Source organism: Protopterus annectens, chromosome 2.part1 (assembly GCF_019279795.1).
Source record: "Protopterus annectens isolate FY-2018-M chromosome 2.part1, PAN1.0, whole genome shotgun sequence".
Classification (NCBI taxonomy): domain Eukaryota; kingdom Metazoa; phylum Chordata; order Ceratodontiformes; family Protopteridae; genus Protopterus; species Protopterus annectens.
Genome location: NC_056729.1, coordinates 775,407,102 through 775,425,115, shown reverse-complemented (window position 1 = coordinate 775,425,115; position 18,014 = coordinate 775,407,102). Strand labels below are relative to the sequence as shown.

At 43.2% G+C, this 18,014-nt stretch overlaps 1 protein-coding gene across 1 annotated transcript in view; it reads right to left on the bottom strand.

The window, feature by feature from the left end:
- EXOC1 (exocyst complex component 1) overlaps positions 1–18,014 on the bottom strand; it is a 1,123,278-nt gene that overhangs the window by 952,532 nt on the left and 152,732 nt on the right. The gene's annotated exons all lie outside the window — the stretch shown is intronic.

Genomic DNA, 18,014 nt, shown 5'->3' with positions numbered 1-18,014 from the left:
AGTACCTTACAGAACTATACTATTGTATGTCTTTTCTTTCCATCCTGTTCTTGTTCCTTACAAATGGGAAGAATCTGAGGCTATGAATAAAAAAGCAGGGAGGAAGTTCTCACAAATTCACCACCATAGCAGATAATCTACAGCGCCCCAAGATTTAATGTCAAGCATCCAGTGTCCAGTAAAAGTATGAGTCAAACTAGCCAGCTCTGTAGTGCACAAAAATGAAGTCCTGACTTCTACCCAACTGTCCTTTGTTTGACGGAAACCCATAGCTCTGAAAAAGCCAGGTGCAGAGGGATGTAACAGTACACAATGTTTGACACTAGCTCACCTCTTTTGGGGAGGAAGCAGTAAGTTAAATCTCACCTCAAAGTGTCCCCTGGAATACAAGAATCAATCTGAGGAGGTTAGAAAAGACTGGAAAAGCAATTTACAAAACAGCCATGCGAGGACATTTACAAAACAGCCATGCGAAGATATATGTATGGCTCCCAAGTACATTACAAAGTCCAGAAGGCTTGGAAGCATTTGCACAGGTATTTTTATACCCCAAGCAGACAAATAATTTTTCCTCAGGTAGACAGCAAATGCTGGAGGTGTGATGGGGAAGAAAGAGGTAACTAGGAACATGTGTTTTGGGAGTGCAATGAGTTGTCAGATTTTAAAAATTCCTTACAAGAGTACTCCATCAGAAATATTGAGTGTGCAAATCACTGTAACTAAGGAAATTACTCTTTTGAGCTGGGTGGGTGCCAGGATCTGAACTGCCTAGATATAGTCAAAATAATTAAACTTAACAAGACCTTACTATCAAAAAAGCAATTACTATAAAATGGAAATCAGAGTCTAAAGCAACTGTATTGGAAGTATTGAATATTGTAAAATAGATAAAAAACTACAGGAGGGATCTTTAGAAAAGGGAAGGAACAAATTACATAGAAGTAAATGGAAATTGTGGGAACATTACATGAATAATAACGGTCAGGAGGAGGAGTAAGACTGAGGTTTAACAGAAAGTAGGAAATGAGGAATTTATGTAATGCTTGCTGACGAAAGTTATACAAAAAGAAAACGTGATGTATAATGTGTGCAAATGAAAAAAAATGTTAATATGGTTTCTTTTCATAGAGCCACATGTGTTTAATAGGCTAATGACCACAAGAACCTTTTTAAGCCTAGCTATGTATCACAACTCTCTGACAAGTTCTGATACCCTTGATAAGTGTAAGCAGGGGTTTGGAAGATGACACATTTACAAGCAAGGGCTTGGGAGATTAAACGCTTACAGTTGCCTGTGTCCATTAGAGACATAGGTGCTACACCAGTGATGGATTTCCTGTTCCCCATTCAGTTGTCCAAGTTGCACTTGAATTGGGTTAGGGAGGAACTCTGCTTCACACTGATGGGGAGCCTATTCCAGAGACGGGGTAGTCTCTGGGATACATACCTGTCTCTCCAGCAGGTCCTAGTTATATCACTGGCAAGATTTCAGTCTTTAGAACAGGTAATTCTGGTGCTATTTGTTTTATGGATATGGAAGAAGACCATCAGAGTGGGGTCTGACAAAGTTCTGTATGCCAGGCTTAGATCTCCCTTCAACAGCCTGCAGAAGACGGAATACGGGGACAGGGCCTTGAGACGGTCTGCAGTGGACATTATACTTGTGCCCTGTATTTTTTTATGAGGAATCTCTGTGAATGTTCCAATTGTTGGACATGCCTTGTTAGGTACATACCAAAGGGGGCACTGTACTCAGTGATAGGTCTGATGGATGCTGAATACAGTGGAACAATGACTATCTTGAACCTAGATGCCATACCTTTGTTTATATAGTGCAACATAGAATATTTTCCTCACTACTGTGCACATGTGATGGTCAAAGGCTAGATTACTATCTATGTGTGTCCTAAGTCCCTGACCACTGGGTCAACTCTAGGGGGGTATGTTGTCAATATGATAATTACCAGGGGTGGAAGGATACTATTATGCATTTCTTGGCATTTAGTTTTAGTCTATGGCTCTGACAACAGCTGTTTATCTGTATCAGCCCTCCTTCCTGGAGAACATTTAGGTCAGTCTGGGATTCAATGACAGCTCCTAATTTGCAACCATCTGCAAATTTAGTCAGCCAGAGACCACTGATATTGGCCATGACTTCAGAGAAGTAAATGCCAAAAAGGAGCGGTCCAAGGACCATTACTTTGAGGGACTTCACTTGTTACTGGCCTCTTTGTAGAGGTTAACTCTCCAATTCTAACTTTCTGGGTCCTGTTTGTGAGCCAGTTTGCTATCTACCGGGTGACGTACTGGTTTGTACCCAACCTGTTGAGTTTGTCAACAATACCTAAGTGAGGTATTGTGTGAAATGCCTTGGCAAAGTCAAGGGAGGCAGTGTGAACCATTTTTCCCTCATCCATTGCTTTGGTGACCATCTCAGAGAAGTCCATCAGGTTGAGTAGGCATGACCTGCCCTTGACAAAACCAAACTGGGTTGGGTCCAGTGTCTGGATGTTAACTATGATCATTAAAGATCATTTCCATGATAATTCTTTTCTATGAATGTATGTTTGCCTATTTCTGAAGTGATAACTTAATAAAGGCATTTAAAAAAAAAAAGCGCTCTCTGGAAGGTGCCCCAGGTAGGACTAGCCAAAGAGTGCACGCACTAGAATTGGGAAGATGGAAATATGAAGCAACATAACACTCCAGCTTGCTTTCTGGGTAAAACAGAGTGGGCTGTGAGTGTGTAAAAAAATCTCATAGCCCCATGCAGGATGACAGCTGTGGTACCTGTCTCTCATCTCCTCCTCCTCCTAGTGTCTTCAGAAAAAGGAGAAGAATAAATGAGGTAATCAGAAATTAGAAACAGAATGGGGGAGAAAGAGTGTAAAAACAACAGACAAAAAGTATGAACTGTCAAATACAAAGTTGTGTCAGGTGGTGGTCTATCATGTCTTAAAAATAAAACCCTACTGAAGAAAGTTGTCAAACACCAACCTTACTTTAATGAGTAAACCAAAATGAGGTGCAGTGATATGTCCGAAAGATTTCCACATCTTGTCCACTTGTCAATGTTTATTAAAACTAAACTTAATATTCACTACATTCAATATAGCAAAGAAAATTAAATGACAGAACACTACATTAAGCATTTGTATCATGTGCAATTCAGCACAATTCTTTCGTAGACAATACCACACTTCATTTGGTTTACCTTTTTTGTGAAGGTGTTGCTGATTGAATCACTTGTCCTGACTTACTGGTTCATACCTTAATGAGCTTTAACATGACAAAAATTGGTTTCCTGCAGAGTCTTAACAGAAAAAAAAACATACAACGTGTGCATACCATATAGCTACTATGTTTTTAGTTACTAAATCATTCAATTTATTCTGAGAAAAAAAGGGCAGAAGACCTGCTCAGACTTCTGGAAAAAGTTTTGTTCTGCAACAGATATCCATAGCTGCCTACAAGGAATCGTATTATAATTTTACCCGAGTTCTTAAGAGAATAGGGAAGGATAGGCAGTGGGCAACTAAAACTGTTGACTGATCAAAATGCTTGCCATTACCCTAGACATAAAAGGAAGATTAAGGAAAAAACTGTCTTAATCTTTAAGAAAACGCCTTCCGTGTTCATAAGAACATGCTGTGTGAATATTCTTCATGACAGTGAAATAGCAAGGCATTCTTCCAGGTCATAACATCTAAATGGATAGTATAAATTGGAAGGAAATGTTGGTACACATCTCCAAAACAAAGTTAGCTCATAGGGAAGAGCAAACTTCATCCTTGGTGGCCTAACATACAGTATCCCTTCACAAATAGCTGCACCGCAGACATAAAGAAGAGTGGTGGAACCACACAAAAGTAAGCAGAAAGAGGAGAACAGGGAATCCTACCTCAGAAGCAATTCAAACCTTGCTCAAAAACACATGATATATAATCTTAGAATGAAGGCAATTTCACCAGCAGTGGAGACAGAGTCCTAAGCACTCTACCAACAGTAGGATGAATAACATGTTCTACTACTAAGCTTTCTGGGTTCTTTCCAAACAAACATCACAGCAGAAAACCAAAGTACTGGCCTTTAAGACATCCGATGAGGAGAATGAAGGACACTGGATAGAGTACTTTGCCTGCTGTAAACAGATGAGCTTTTTCTAGAAAGGCAAATGATGGGAATGAGAACTTTTCTAAAATATATACAGTTACATATCAATTTATACATATTTTAGAAACACAGTGCTGCTACATCACCAAAAGTGATCTATCAAAATTTAAAAATCACGTTTGCCTTTTTCCTGATTGTTCTCCTGAGTACCTTCTGAAAAAAAAGCAAAAACTGTGGAAGCACAAAGATGTCCCCTTAAGTCTTGTAAAAATTTTGCATCCTCATCAGAAAATAAGGATGCTGTGGGTTCTGAGACAAAGCATAGAGGCCCATGGAAGGAGGTTGATCAAATGTTCACTAGCATGACGAAATACACAGCTAATCAATCAACCACCTTTGTAGATCAAATGAAATTTGTACATGAAAGAGTATGACAAGGAGTGTGGTATCCTAGAAAATGTAAAACGCCGACATGAATTCACTAACAAGGCAAATTCTCAATATTCACTTCTATTCTGCACAGTAGGTAAGAGTGAATTCCCTATTGCATTTATTTACCAAATGTCAGCGTACTCTGAAATCACATAAAGAACCCACTGCTGCAAACAAATATTTCAAGGTCTCACACGTACACCCCAACCACAGTCTAATACATCAATCTGAAGAAAATGAAGTAGTAATGAAAAAGTGCAGTTGTGTACACTTACCATAAATGTAGATGCTCGAGTGTATTCACTGTTGCAGTCATCACATTTGGGCTATATGCCTGCAGGCAGCCCTCAGCCGGCCTGAATACCAGTGTCTTCGGATTTCTGCGTCGGATGCTGTCGCTTATTCCTTGACGTCAGGTCGTCAGGGGTATAAAACATGCAGCCGACGCCATTACATCAGTTTTTCTTGCCCCAGATGTCAGGTGCCCCCACAATAGGAAGCAATTAAATGGTATGGTAAAACCCCCATCAAAAAGCAAATCTTCTTCCGGCTGCTCCCGTTAGGGGTCGCCACAGCAGATCAACTGTTTCCATTTCTTCCTGTCCTCTGCATCTTGCTCTTTCACACCATCCACCTGCATGTCCTCTCTCACCACATCCATAAACCTTATCTAAGGCCTTCCTCTTTTCCTGTTACCTGGCAGCTTCATCCTTAGCATCTTTTTCCCAATATACTCTGCATCCCTCCTCAGCACATGTCCAAACCAACATAATCTTGCCTCTCTGGCTTTGTCTCCAAAGCTTCCAACCTAGGCTGACCCTCTAATATACTTATTCCTAATCCTGTCCATCCACGTCACACCCAGTGCAAATCTTAACATCTTCAGCTTTGCCATGTCAAGCTCTGACTCCTGCCTTTTTGTCAATGCCACTGTCTCCAACCCATATAACATAGCTGGTCTCACTACCCTTTGTAGACCTTCCCTTTCACTCTTACTGGTAATCGTCTGTCACAAATCACTCCCGACACTCTTCTCTACCCACTCCGTCCTGCCTGCACTCTCTTCTTCACCTCTCTTCCACACTCACCATTACTTTGAACTGTTGATCCCAAGTATTTAAATTCATCCACCTTCACCACCTCTACTCCTTGCATCCTCACCATTCCTCTATCCTTCCTCTCATTCACACACATATATTCTGTCTTAGTCCTGCTGACCTTCATTCCTCTTCTCTCTAGAGCATATCTCCACCTCTCCAGGGTCTCCTCCACCTGTTCCCTACTCTCACTACAGATCACAATGTCATCTGCAAACATCATAGTCCACGGGGACTCCTGTCTGATCTCGTCTATCAACCTGTCCATCACCATTGCAAATCAGAAAAGGGTCAGAGCTGATCCTTGATGTAATCCCACCTCCACCTTAAACGCATCCGTCACTCCCACCGCAGACCTCACCGCTGTCCACTACCCTCATACATATCCTGCACCACTTTTACATACATCTCTGGCACTTCCGACTTTCTCATACAATACCACAACTCCTCTCTAGGCACCCTGTCATATGCTTTCTCTAAATCCACAAAGACACAATGCAACTCCTTCTGACCTTCTCTGTACTTCTCCATCAACACTCTCAAGCAAACATCGCATCTGTAGTGCTCTTTCCTGGCATGAAACCATACTGCTGATCACTAATCATCACCTCCCTTCTTAACCTAGCTTCCACTATTCTTTCCCATAACTTCATGCTGTGACTGATCAATTTAATCCCTCTGTAGTTACTACAGCTCTGCACATCACCCTTATTCTTAAAAATCGGTACCAAAACACTTTTCTCCATTCCTCAGGCATCCTCTCACTTTCCAAGATTTCATTAAACAGTCTAGTTAAAACTCCACTGCCATTTCACCTAAACAACTCCATGCTTCCACAGGTATGTCATCTGGACCAACAGCCTTTCCATTCTTCATCCTCTTCATAGCTATCCTTACTTCCTCCTTGCTAATACACTGCACTTCATGATTCACTATCCGCACATCATCCAACCTTCTCTCCCTCTCATTCTCTTCATTCATCAACCCCTCAAAGTACTCTTTCCATCTGCTCAACACACTCTCCTCGCTTGTGAGTACGTTCCCCTCATTATCCTTTATCACCCTTACCTGCTGCACATCTTTACTAGCTTGGTCCCTCCGTCTAGCCAATCGGTACAGGTCCTTTTCTCCCTCCTTAGTGTCCAACCTTTTATACAACTCTTCATACGCCTTATCCTTAGCCTTCACCACCTCTCGCTTTGCCATGCACCTCATCTCATACTCTTGTCTACTTTCTTCATTTCTCTGACAATCCCACTTCTTCTTCGCCAACCTCTTTCTCTGTATACTCTCCTGTACTTCTTCATTCCACCACCAGGTCTTCTTGTCCTCCTTCCTCTTTCCAGATGTCACACCAAGCACCTTTCTAGCCATCTCTCTCACTAGCTCTGCTGTAGTTACCCAGCTATTCGGTAACTCTTCACTGCCACCCAGTGCCTGTCTTAACTCTTCCCTGAACATCACCTCACAATTACCCTTTTTCAATTTCCACCATTTGATCCTTGGTGTTGCCCTCACACTCATCCTCTTCTTGACCACCAATGTCATCCTACAAACCACCATCCTATGCTGCCTAACTACACTTTCCTCTGCCACCATTTTACAGTCTCCAATCTCCTTCAGACTGGTCCTTCTACATAAAATGTCATCCACCTGTGTGCATCTTCCTCCACTCTTGTATGTCACCCTATGCTCCTCCCCCTTGTTAAAATACGTATTCATCACAGCCATGTTCATCCTTTTTGCAAAATCCACTACCATCTAACCTTCTGCATTCCTTTGCTTAACACCATACCTACCCATCACTTCCTCATCCCCTCTGTTCCCTTCACCAACATGCCCATTGAAATCTGCTCCAATCACTAGTCTCTCACCCTTGGGTACAGTCATCACCACTTCATCAAACTCACTCCAAATTTGTTCTTTCTCATCCATCGCACACCCAACTTGTGGAGCATATGCACTAACAACATTCATCATTACACCATCAATTTCCAGCTTCATAAACATCACTCTATCAGACACTCTTTTCACCTCCAAAACACTCTTAGCATACTGTTCCTTCATGATAATGCCTATGCCATTTCTCCTCCCATCCACACCATGATAAAACAATTTGAACCCGCCTGATAAACCTAGCTTTGCTCCCCTTCCATCTGGTCTCTTGCACACACAATATACCAACCTTACTTCAGTCCATCATATCAGCTAGCTCTCTCTCTATACCAGTCATACTGCCAACATTCAAAGTTCTGGCCCTATCACAGTCCTAGCCTTTACCTGCCTTCGGGCATGCCTTTCCCCTCTTCTCCTTTGGCCAACAGTAGCCCAATTTCTGCCAGCACCCTGTTGGCCAACAATACTGGTGGCGGTCGTTGTTAACCCGGGCCTCGACTGATCCGGTATGTATATCTGTACTGTTGTCTGCATATATGATTTGGCAAAATTTTATGCCACATGCCCTTCCTGACGCAACCCTCCCCATTTACCCGGGCTTGGGACCGGCAGAAAGAAATACATTGGCTTGTGCATCCCCAGTGGCTGGGTTCCCCATCAAAAAGCAAATACACAAGAAAAAATAGACATACCAACCATAAGGAGAGGTAGAGCCAAGAAAAGTCAGGGGGCTGGAGGGAGGGTAACCAGGACTGCAACAGTGAATACACTCGAACATCTACATTTATGGTAAGTGTACACAACTGTACTATGTTCTTCGTGTTTCACTGCTGCAGTCATCACATTTGGGTTGATTCCCAAAGCTAAGGAAGGGAGGACAAAGTTAAAGAGCATTAGGGCCAGCTATTAATCCCTGCAAGACTGCAGTGGCAAATCCAGCTCTGGATTTAGAAAAGATAGGCAAGTAATAATGCTTGGTGAAGGTATGTATAGAGCTCCAGGTAGCAGCTTCTAGGATGTCCCTGGTAGGGACCCCTCTGCGAAATGCAGCAGAGGTAGATGCAGCCCTGGTGGAATGAGATCTTATCCCCTGTGGGGTAGGTTTTCCATGGTGCTTGTAGCAGAAATGAATGCAATGGGCTATCTATTTGGAAATGGTTTGCTTTGAAATGGCCTTTCCCTCTGCCCCTGCAGCAAAGTTAACTAGCAGCTGCTCAGATTTTCTGGTAGGCTTAGTCCTGTCCAAATAGAATCTAAGTTGTCTGTGCACGTCCAGAGAGTGCAGTATTCGTTCCCCTTTGTTTTGTGGGTTAGGGAAAAAAGTAGGCAACTGAATGGACTAATTTAGGGCCACAGAAGACACCACCTTGGGCATAAAGGAAGGATTAGTCCTGAGGGAAACCCTGTCCGCATGGAAGATAATGAAGGGTTCCACTGCCATGAGGGCCTGCAATTCAGACACTCTTCTTGCTGAAGTGATGGCTAGAAGGAAGGCTGTTTTCCAAAAAAGGAATTTCAATTCTGCTGTAGCCGCTGGTTCAAAGGGGGGAAGAGTGAGCTTTTCCAAAACAAAGTTAAAGTCCCAGGCTGGAGTGGGAGCTCTCCTGGGGGGGGTCTTAAATTTTTGGCCCCTCTAAGGAATTGCTTTAGCAAGGGGTGAGAGAAGAGGAGTGGCTCTGTATTAAAATGTGCTGAAATGGCAGAGGTATGAATTTTAACTGACGAGAAGGAAAGTCCCCTGTAGAGCATTTCTGTTAAGTACTGTAGAATCTGAGGTAAGCTGGGCACTGTTGTGCCCATCCCCTGAGCCTGGCTCCAGGACCAGTATCTTTTCCACTTTTCAGCATAGGATTTTCTAGTACTAGGCTTCCTTGCCAGCAAAATGACATCCAGTACCTGCTGATTGAGGGATGCTAAGGGAGAGATCAAGGAATTAGCCAGGCTGCAAGGTTCAGGGTTTGAAGCTGAGGGTGCAGAATCTGGCCCACCTGCTGGGACAGCAGAGAAGGGGTCTGAGACAGGTGCCATGGTTGTAGCAGTGCCATACTGTGCAAGAGGGGTTACACCAGTGCTGGCGAGGCCAATCTGGTGCAATCAGGTGGGAGGTGGGATTAGGGTGGGAGGATGACATAATGGTTAAGGAGTTTACCTTAAAGACACAAGGTGCATGGTTTGATTCTCACATGGGGTAACTGGCTAGGCTTCAAATGGCCCAAAAGGGCAGTTAGCCTAGTACTAACCTATGAACCTATGAACCTATCAGTATTGTCCTTGGCTTGTCCTGTTTGATCTGTAGTAGAACCTTCGAGGAATGGCAGAGGGGGAAAGGCATAAACTGAGGCTTTCCCAGGTAAAGGACAGGGCAGCCACTTTCCAAGCTTGGCTGTGGGGAGTTCTTGTGCAGAACTTGTTCAACTGGTAGTTCTGAAGGGTGGCAAACAGGTCTATTTCTGGCGTCCCCCATTTGTTCCTCAAGAGGTTGAATATTTTGGCTTCTAGTTTCCATTCGTGTGAGTCCATGAGATTTCTGCTCAAGTCATCTGCCAGTGAATTCAGTATGCCTGGCAGGAATTGAGCTTGCAGGTGTACTTGGTAGCTCAATGCTGTGTTCCACAGGGCCATGGCTAGTCTGCAGAGAGGGTATGAGTGGGTTCCCCCCTGCTTGTTTATGTATCACATAACTGTGGCGTTGTGTGTCTTTACCAATAGTTGTCCTGGAAGAATACGGTCTTTGATGGCTGTCAGAGCATTCTGTACAGCTTACATTTCTTTCTGATTGATATGCAGGTGCATCTGTCTCGGGTTCTATTTGCCCTGAATGCACTGCCCTGCCATGTGAGCCCCCCATGCATAGTCTGATGCATCTGTTGTTAGGGTTTGGGTGGCAGGGGTTAGAGTGAAAGGGAGTCCCTTGTTGTGGTAGCAGGCCTCTGCCCACCAAAGGAACTCTGTCTTGATACAAGGAATGATAGAAATCATTGTTTCCAGGTCCTGAGAATGCTGACACCATAGGCTTTTTAGATACCATTGAGTTTCCTCATATGCAGTCTTGCATATGGAATTAGTGCAATGCAAGAGGCCATGAACCCTCAGGCTTGCAGTATTTTCCTTGCAGATAGCTGGGGTTTGTGGCCAATAGTTTGAAGTAGGTTGTCAAGTAAACTTGTTTCTCTGGAGTGAGGAATGCCATCTGGGAAGTTGTGTTCAAGCTTGCTCCCAGGATTACAATCTGTTGACAGGGCACCAGGTGAGATTTCTTTTCTTTGATGGTGTACACCAGTGAGATTAGAAGTTTCTTCTGAATGCCAGGTGTTGTAATAGCAAGTCCTGGCTTTCTGTCTGAATCATACAATCGTCCAATTATGGGTAAATTTGAATATTTTGTGTCAAAGTAAACCAAACTGCAGTAGTGCAAGAAAATTTAATAAATCCAATAAAACGCACTGATTCAATACATAAAATAAAATAAAAGATTAGCGTTGTCGTATAACAGAGTACTTCTTCAGATCTACATAAAAATAGCAGTTACAATTTAAACAATACAAGCAATTAGTGCTGCAAATCATGTGGCTTTAAAATAGGTTTAAGGAGGATGAACTCATTAACCCCTTAGTCCCTGTAGCTTGTAAAAGTAACATCCATTTTACCTCTTGACATTCAGTCCTAGTTGTTATATCACCACCTCTAACATTAGGCTGACAAATCTCTAATAGTGAAAATTTAAAATGATGATCATTTCCCATCAGGGTAACATGTTTTGCAAGGGCATTTTTACTATCTTTTCTCCGGATACTGTAAAGATGCTCACGTATCCTATCTCTCAAACACCTATTACATTTACGACAAGGAAAAGTCCCTGAAATGGCATTCCCTAAATGTTCACTCCTATTATTAACAACTCTATTAGATTTATAACAGAGCAGTCTCTTTAGACATTTCTGATTTCTGATAGTAAAACTGGGAAACTATGTTCAAAACCCAATTGTCCTGGACAATGAGTTCCCAATTTTTTGCATGCAGGGCGAGCTTTCCTTCTAAGGGAGCAGGTAGTAGAGCAGGGCTTGGAAGGGTTAAGGTTAAGTCACTGTGCCATCTTTCCGTAGGGGGGGTGGCTTACTACTCTCTGCTTTGGAAGTGGGAGCCCCCCCACTGCTTAGGTTTGTGCGAAGCCTGAGACTGTAGCCTAGGTGGTCTGCTGTTCCTGGGTTTGGACTGAAAAGGCCTAGAAGGGACTGGACAGGACTAGTTCTTTGAAGGCCAATGCCTACTGAATCTGGGAGGCAGTACTTGTAGGAAATCTTTAACAGTTTGCATAGATTTAGCTTTTCCTCCATCCTTTTGAGGACTTCTTCCACTTTGTTGCCAAAAAGGCGGTCTTGGTTTAAGGGAGCATCCAGTAATGCAGCTTTTACATGATCTCACAAGTTTTGTTCCTTAAGCCAAGCATGCCTTCTAAGTACAGAGCCAGTGACAGCAGCCCTGCAAGATGCTTCTAAAGCGTCAAAACCACACTGCAAAGTATGTTTACCAACGTGTTCTGCAAAATGCATTAAATCCTGTAATTCTTTGTGTTCAGTACAGTCAGGAATCAACATCATTTTCTGTTTAAGTACCCCCATAACATGCTGCTGATACTTTAACATACGAAACTGGCAATTTAAAGTCCTAATGGCCAAAGTAGCAGAAGTGTATACCTTCTTACCCCATCTATCTAAGGCTCTAGAATCTCTATCAGAAGTGGTAGGATTTTTGGCAGTAGTAGCCTTAATGCCTTTTGGTCCTTGGGAAATGGTCTCTGGATCCGCAGAAGGATTCTTAAAGAGGAACTTGTGAGAGTCTGGTACTCTGAAATACCTGTCAGGTTTTCTGGGAGCTGGAGGTAAAGTGTCTGGGGAAAGGCTAGATTGAAAGCATCATCTACAATGTCCAGAGCAGAAGGGATAGCTAAAGGCCTGTGTTGAAGTAGCAGTAAGACTTCCCTAAGCTTCTTTTTGGAGTCAGAGTAATCCTGGCTAATGCTCCCTAAGAGTGTGCAAAGTTTCACCGAAAGAAAAATCTTCTGGAGGGGAAGCCGAGGGAATGGAATCCTCTGCATCAGAATCCTCATAAGTAGATAAGGGCAAATCCTTGTAATCAGGAGTACAAAAAACACATTCCTGATCAGAAGAATCAGAAATAAACTCAGTCCTAGGTATCTTAGAGGGGGAAGGCTGGCTTCTCCTAATCAAGGTAATGAGGTCTTCAACCATTCTAAGCATTTGTTTTTTAGGCATATGAGCCTGCGGTTTGGTCGTCGGTTTTCTAGGCGTGGTGCAAGTTTTAGGCCTGGATGAAAATGAAGGCGTCGGTTTAATATGAATGTCTGTAGGCCTGAATACACCCTCAGAAGCCGGTGTCTGCACAGTGGCTCCGGACCCATCCAAGGTAGAGACATCCGCAGGTTCCATAGTCGAAGAAACATCTCATGTCATACCGGACTCCGAATGGGTCTCAGTAGAGGCCTGCGAATCAGAAGTAGTGGGTATCAGGGGCTGCGAAAGCGCCTCACTGAGTACCGGTGTACTGGTGGCTAGCTTAACAGAAGTGTCGTCGGCAGACGTCATGGTCTGGGCCTAAGCAGGGGATGCAGTAAGAATGAAAATCTCTATGAAGTATTTGCTTTCCACAGGTAAGACAATTGTTAACTTTTACTGACATCAGTTAGAGAAAGAAAAAGGATCCCCAATGGGGTACTTAGCTTTTTTGAAGACTTCGGGTCTGAAACTCTAAAACGAAAATTCCAGGAGTCGGCCGACCGACACTTGCAAACTGCTTCTGCTTCGGGCACTGCAAGGCAAGAAAGACTGATGTAATGGTGTTGGCTGCATGTTTTATACCCCTGACAACCTGACGTCAAGGAAGAAGCGACAGCATCCAAAGCAGAAATTCAAAGACGCTGGTATTCTGGCTGGCTGAGGTCTACCTGCAGGCAGATAACCCAAATGTGATGACTGCAACAGTGAAACACGAAGAACATCACATTTCTCCCTTTATTCATCTAAAATACAAGTATCCAACATTTCATTTCTTATGAAGGAGGGAATAAGCGGAACTGCCCCTTTTATGGAGTGGACTACCTGATCACACCTAACAGGTAATACTAAAAATGTTATAATATTCCTGGGCATAGGACACAGAAAGCCAATGAAACGTCATGCTACTAAGGTTACCCTAGGATATGGATAGTTTAGCTTTAAGGCTAATGAGCTAGCTTTACTGATTAGTCACATGGTACACACATTATGGAGAATTTTACTTGTGATATAGATATCAGGGAGTTTAGATCATACCTTATCTTAGTCTATTTATTTAGTCTGTTGACATGGCTTTATATTAAGACGTTGTCCCGTTCAATTCTCAGCTAGAGCGTCTTCTGTCTGGAGAAATGCGTGAATGGGCGTACCTTTGTTGAAGGTTGTGCGTCAGAGCTGGCAACTCAGCACGTAGAAATCTACTGCCAATAATTAGCGGACCGGAGTTCTGCTGTGGCGACCCCTAACCGGGAAAAGCAGAAAGACACAACAACAACATGGCTTTATATTAGACAGCAACAACGTATCTGTAGAACTACACCCACAGAAATGAAGAAATACACAAGCTGTCAAGACTTTCTTTGTTTGAGCTACAGAAGTTCAATTCACAGTGGAAATGGCACTTTGTGACACAGATGAGCGTCAATGTATATAATATTAGAGCCTGGCTCTAATATTATATACTAAACCAGTGTCAGCAGACACTGAAATGTAAGAAGCTAACATTTCACAAACACCTAGAAGGCAGCAGCCTTCAAATGTATGCACTCTTGCCCTACATGCATGGAAGCAGTAGGGCAAGAGGAAAACAATAAAAATGCAAAAAAAATTTTTTTTTTCATCAAATAAATCCGAAGTTTAAGCGGTGCGCAGCTTGTCTGCATGGCACACCGCTATGCTTAGTCTGGCTGAAATCCTGAAAATGATAGACAAGGGCTACTGTGCTGCAAAACATCATCAATTGGCTGTAGCATAGTGGTACTGCCATGGTTTAGCATGTAGAACATGCTCGGTTTGAATCCCCCCCTGCCAATTTATTTAAAAACTTTTAAGGAAACTGAATGATAGACGTCAATCATATGGCTCATGTATACCACAGTAGGGGTGGGAATATGTAAAATATAACTGTAAAAATTACTTTATGAATTTAATGAAAATTACAGATGACATCCCGGGCTGTGTACTACATGAACTACAATATGAATTGGCACCTCACCTGTGACACAAGTGTCATGTTTAATCATAGCCTCACCTCAGGTTTCGTGCCCACTGAGTGGCGCACAGCTACGTTATCCCACTCCACAAGGGGGGATCCACCTTGGATCCGGGAAACTACCGTCCCATCAGTCTGACAAGCCTTATATGCAAGGCCATGGAGCGCATTATCATGGAACTTATAAACAAAGACATTGGCAACCTTCAAACACTGGACCACACCCAGTTTGGGTTCGTGAAGGGCCGATCTTGTCTCCTGAACTTGATTGACTTCTTCGAATCAGTCTCCAGAGCCATGGACAAGGGTAAGGTGGTCCACACAGCCTATCTAGACCTTGCCAAGGCCTTTGACACCATCCCCCACTATGGAATCATAGATAAACTTACTAAGCTGGGCATTAATCCCTACGTCACCCAATGGGTTGCTAACTGGCTTACTGATAGAACCCACACTGTAAAAGTAGCCGACTCCAAATCCAGCTCCAGACAAGTGACAAGTGGAGTACCTCAGGGTTCAGTCCTGGGACCGCTCTTGTTTGGCATCTACTTCTCTGAAGTACAGGCCAACACTAAGGGACTCTGGATAACAAAGTTTGCAGATGACTGCAAACTGGGAGCCATTATTGAATCCCTAAATGATGTGGATACTCTACAAAAGGGCCTTACAGAAACAGATGCTTGGTGCCAGAGCCATGGGCTCAAGCTCAATGCCAAGAAATGTATAGTTATCCCCTTTGGGAAAAAACATGTATCCGTGAATTACCATATAGGTGGCAGTACACTAAACACCGAAAGTTTGATAAGAGACTTAGGGACACAGGTGGACAGTGGTCTCACCTTCGATAACCACATCGCCACAACAGTCAAGAAATCCTTCTATGTGGCACACCTCATCACTAAGGGCTTTTCATCCAGAAAAAAGGAGGTCATTGTCCCACTGTACTCATCCCTCATTAGACCCATTATGGAATACAATGCCCCGTTTGGTATGTACCTCTCAAGACATCTGCAACAACTGGAAAGGCCACAGAAATACCTCACTAAAAGAATCACAGGCCTAAAGCAGATGCCTTACGCTGACCACCTTAAAAAACTCCAGCTATACTCTGGCGCATATCGTTTACTCAGAGGCGATCTTTGCTTAACATACAAGGCCATGTCAAACCCAGAGCTGTTGGACATGCTACTTAAAGAAATCCCAATCCCTCAGAGCCACACGCTCCAGGGATCTAAACCTTGTCATCACAATAAACAAAACATGCTGAAGGGATAGGTTCCTGACCCAGAGACTCCCCAGACTATGGAATAGATTGCCCATACATGTCAAGCAGAGTGCCTCTTTGGTCCTCTTCAAAAGGAACTTTGACGATTGGATGGGAGAAAGGAAATTCACCCCGGGGATCATGTCAGTCGCCCTGCTAGGCAGGGGTCCAGGGAAGTAAATAGTGTGGGAAGAAATAGCCAGGGAATTGTTATGGCTAGGCTTGTATAGGCCCAAGGGCCGATAGCCTAGTACCAACCTATGAATCTATGAAAATAGATTTAAGCAATGATTTGCTAGTGTAAGCATCGCTTACCGGCTTTCAGCTGTGCTTACCTGGTGTAAGCATTGCTATGCGAATTTGTGCGGAGCTAAGCATAGTTCAGCATATTAAAACTGGCCACTCAAGAAAGAGTGCAGGAAAACTGCCCTATTTAAACTGCACAGTCAGGGATACAGCCATAACCATTTGGGACTACTCACAGCAGGACCAAAATGTCTGGTGTCGGTGAAGGTGTTCCCTTTCCGAGCGCAACATCGGGGCATCCAGGAGTCCAGGGTAATGGTTGGGCTCCTAGTAAAAAAAAACATGATGGCAGGCTGCTGCAGGGCCAGTACCAGGGCTCGCAGTACAAAGATGAGGCCTGGGACCAGCTTGCACATGAATTCACCAGTGCCATTGGCATACCCCGGACTGGTGAGCAGGTAAGTCAACACCATAATGACCTGAAGCAGAGGAGGGGTGCACTCTTGGACCAGTGGATCCAAGAAGCTCGAGAGCAGGATGTCACACCTGTCTGTAAGTATGCAGTCTTATGTTTCTTTAACTAACTATGGAAAAAGTTCAACTTGTGACTGTGCAGGTGTGATTAATGTGTGATGTCTCCCCATACAGCTGCTGCGGAGAGGTCCCAGAATGTTGAGGCTCATGCCCAGCGACTGGCCCGGCTGCATCGGTTGTATGTTGAGTACAGAATATCCCCTAATATTAGCAGTAAGAAATCAAAATTATAGTAATGGTAGTACTGCCTGCATATATAACTGTGCTGTAAAAGTCAGGAATAAATGCTTGTGTCTGGCTGCCAGCGTTACAATGGAGTGTTCCCAGCTGCTATGTAATACAGTTGTCAGTAGCAAACAAGGTACAAAATGCAGGAGAGTAATATTAGAATATGTATGAATGTGCCTGAGTGAACCTGCCAAGAAAGTGCCATGTCAGGGCTACTGTAACACGTAGAAATGAAAAGTATTCCCCTGTGCAGACCATGCAGGAATAGTAATTGTGGATTTCTGAATTGTACACAGATATGCATGTCAAAACTAATAAAGGTGATCCCAAACACTGGTGTGTGTCATCTCACTTGTACCTGAAAAACAGAAATGTGTATGTCCTGCAGAATGCATTAACTTAGGTGAACAGATTTAGCACTGCTTGTCTGAATACTTTAGAATGAGCATGTCAAATAACTGAAAAAAAGCGACAGTGCATATTTCCATCAGAATGTATTTTACTTGTTTGTTTGCCAGCATTGTCTTGTGTTAACCTTTCAATTTCAGCTGTATGTAGCTGTGAATGTACAGAAAAATGTAAAAGGCTAACAGCTGCAGACTTAAAACCTACACTGTGTACTCAGGAATCTAAATTGCAGTATGTAGTTGTAAAACAGTCAAATGTGCAATCCAGCTAAGGTGTACATGTTTCACAAACAGTGACACCAATATCTGTTGTGTATGCATAATATGTACTGAGAATGGGAAACAAAGAATGCAACATGTCATAATACAAGTGCTGTGCACAAAAATATGCACTAGATAGAAATGTCACAAGTAACACACAACACCTTCCCAGTAGCTCAGTCTGATAAGGACTAGGCCTATAGTTCAATTTTGCATACACACCATGGTTCGAATCCAGGGACCGACCACTAA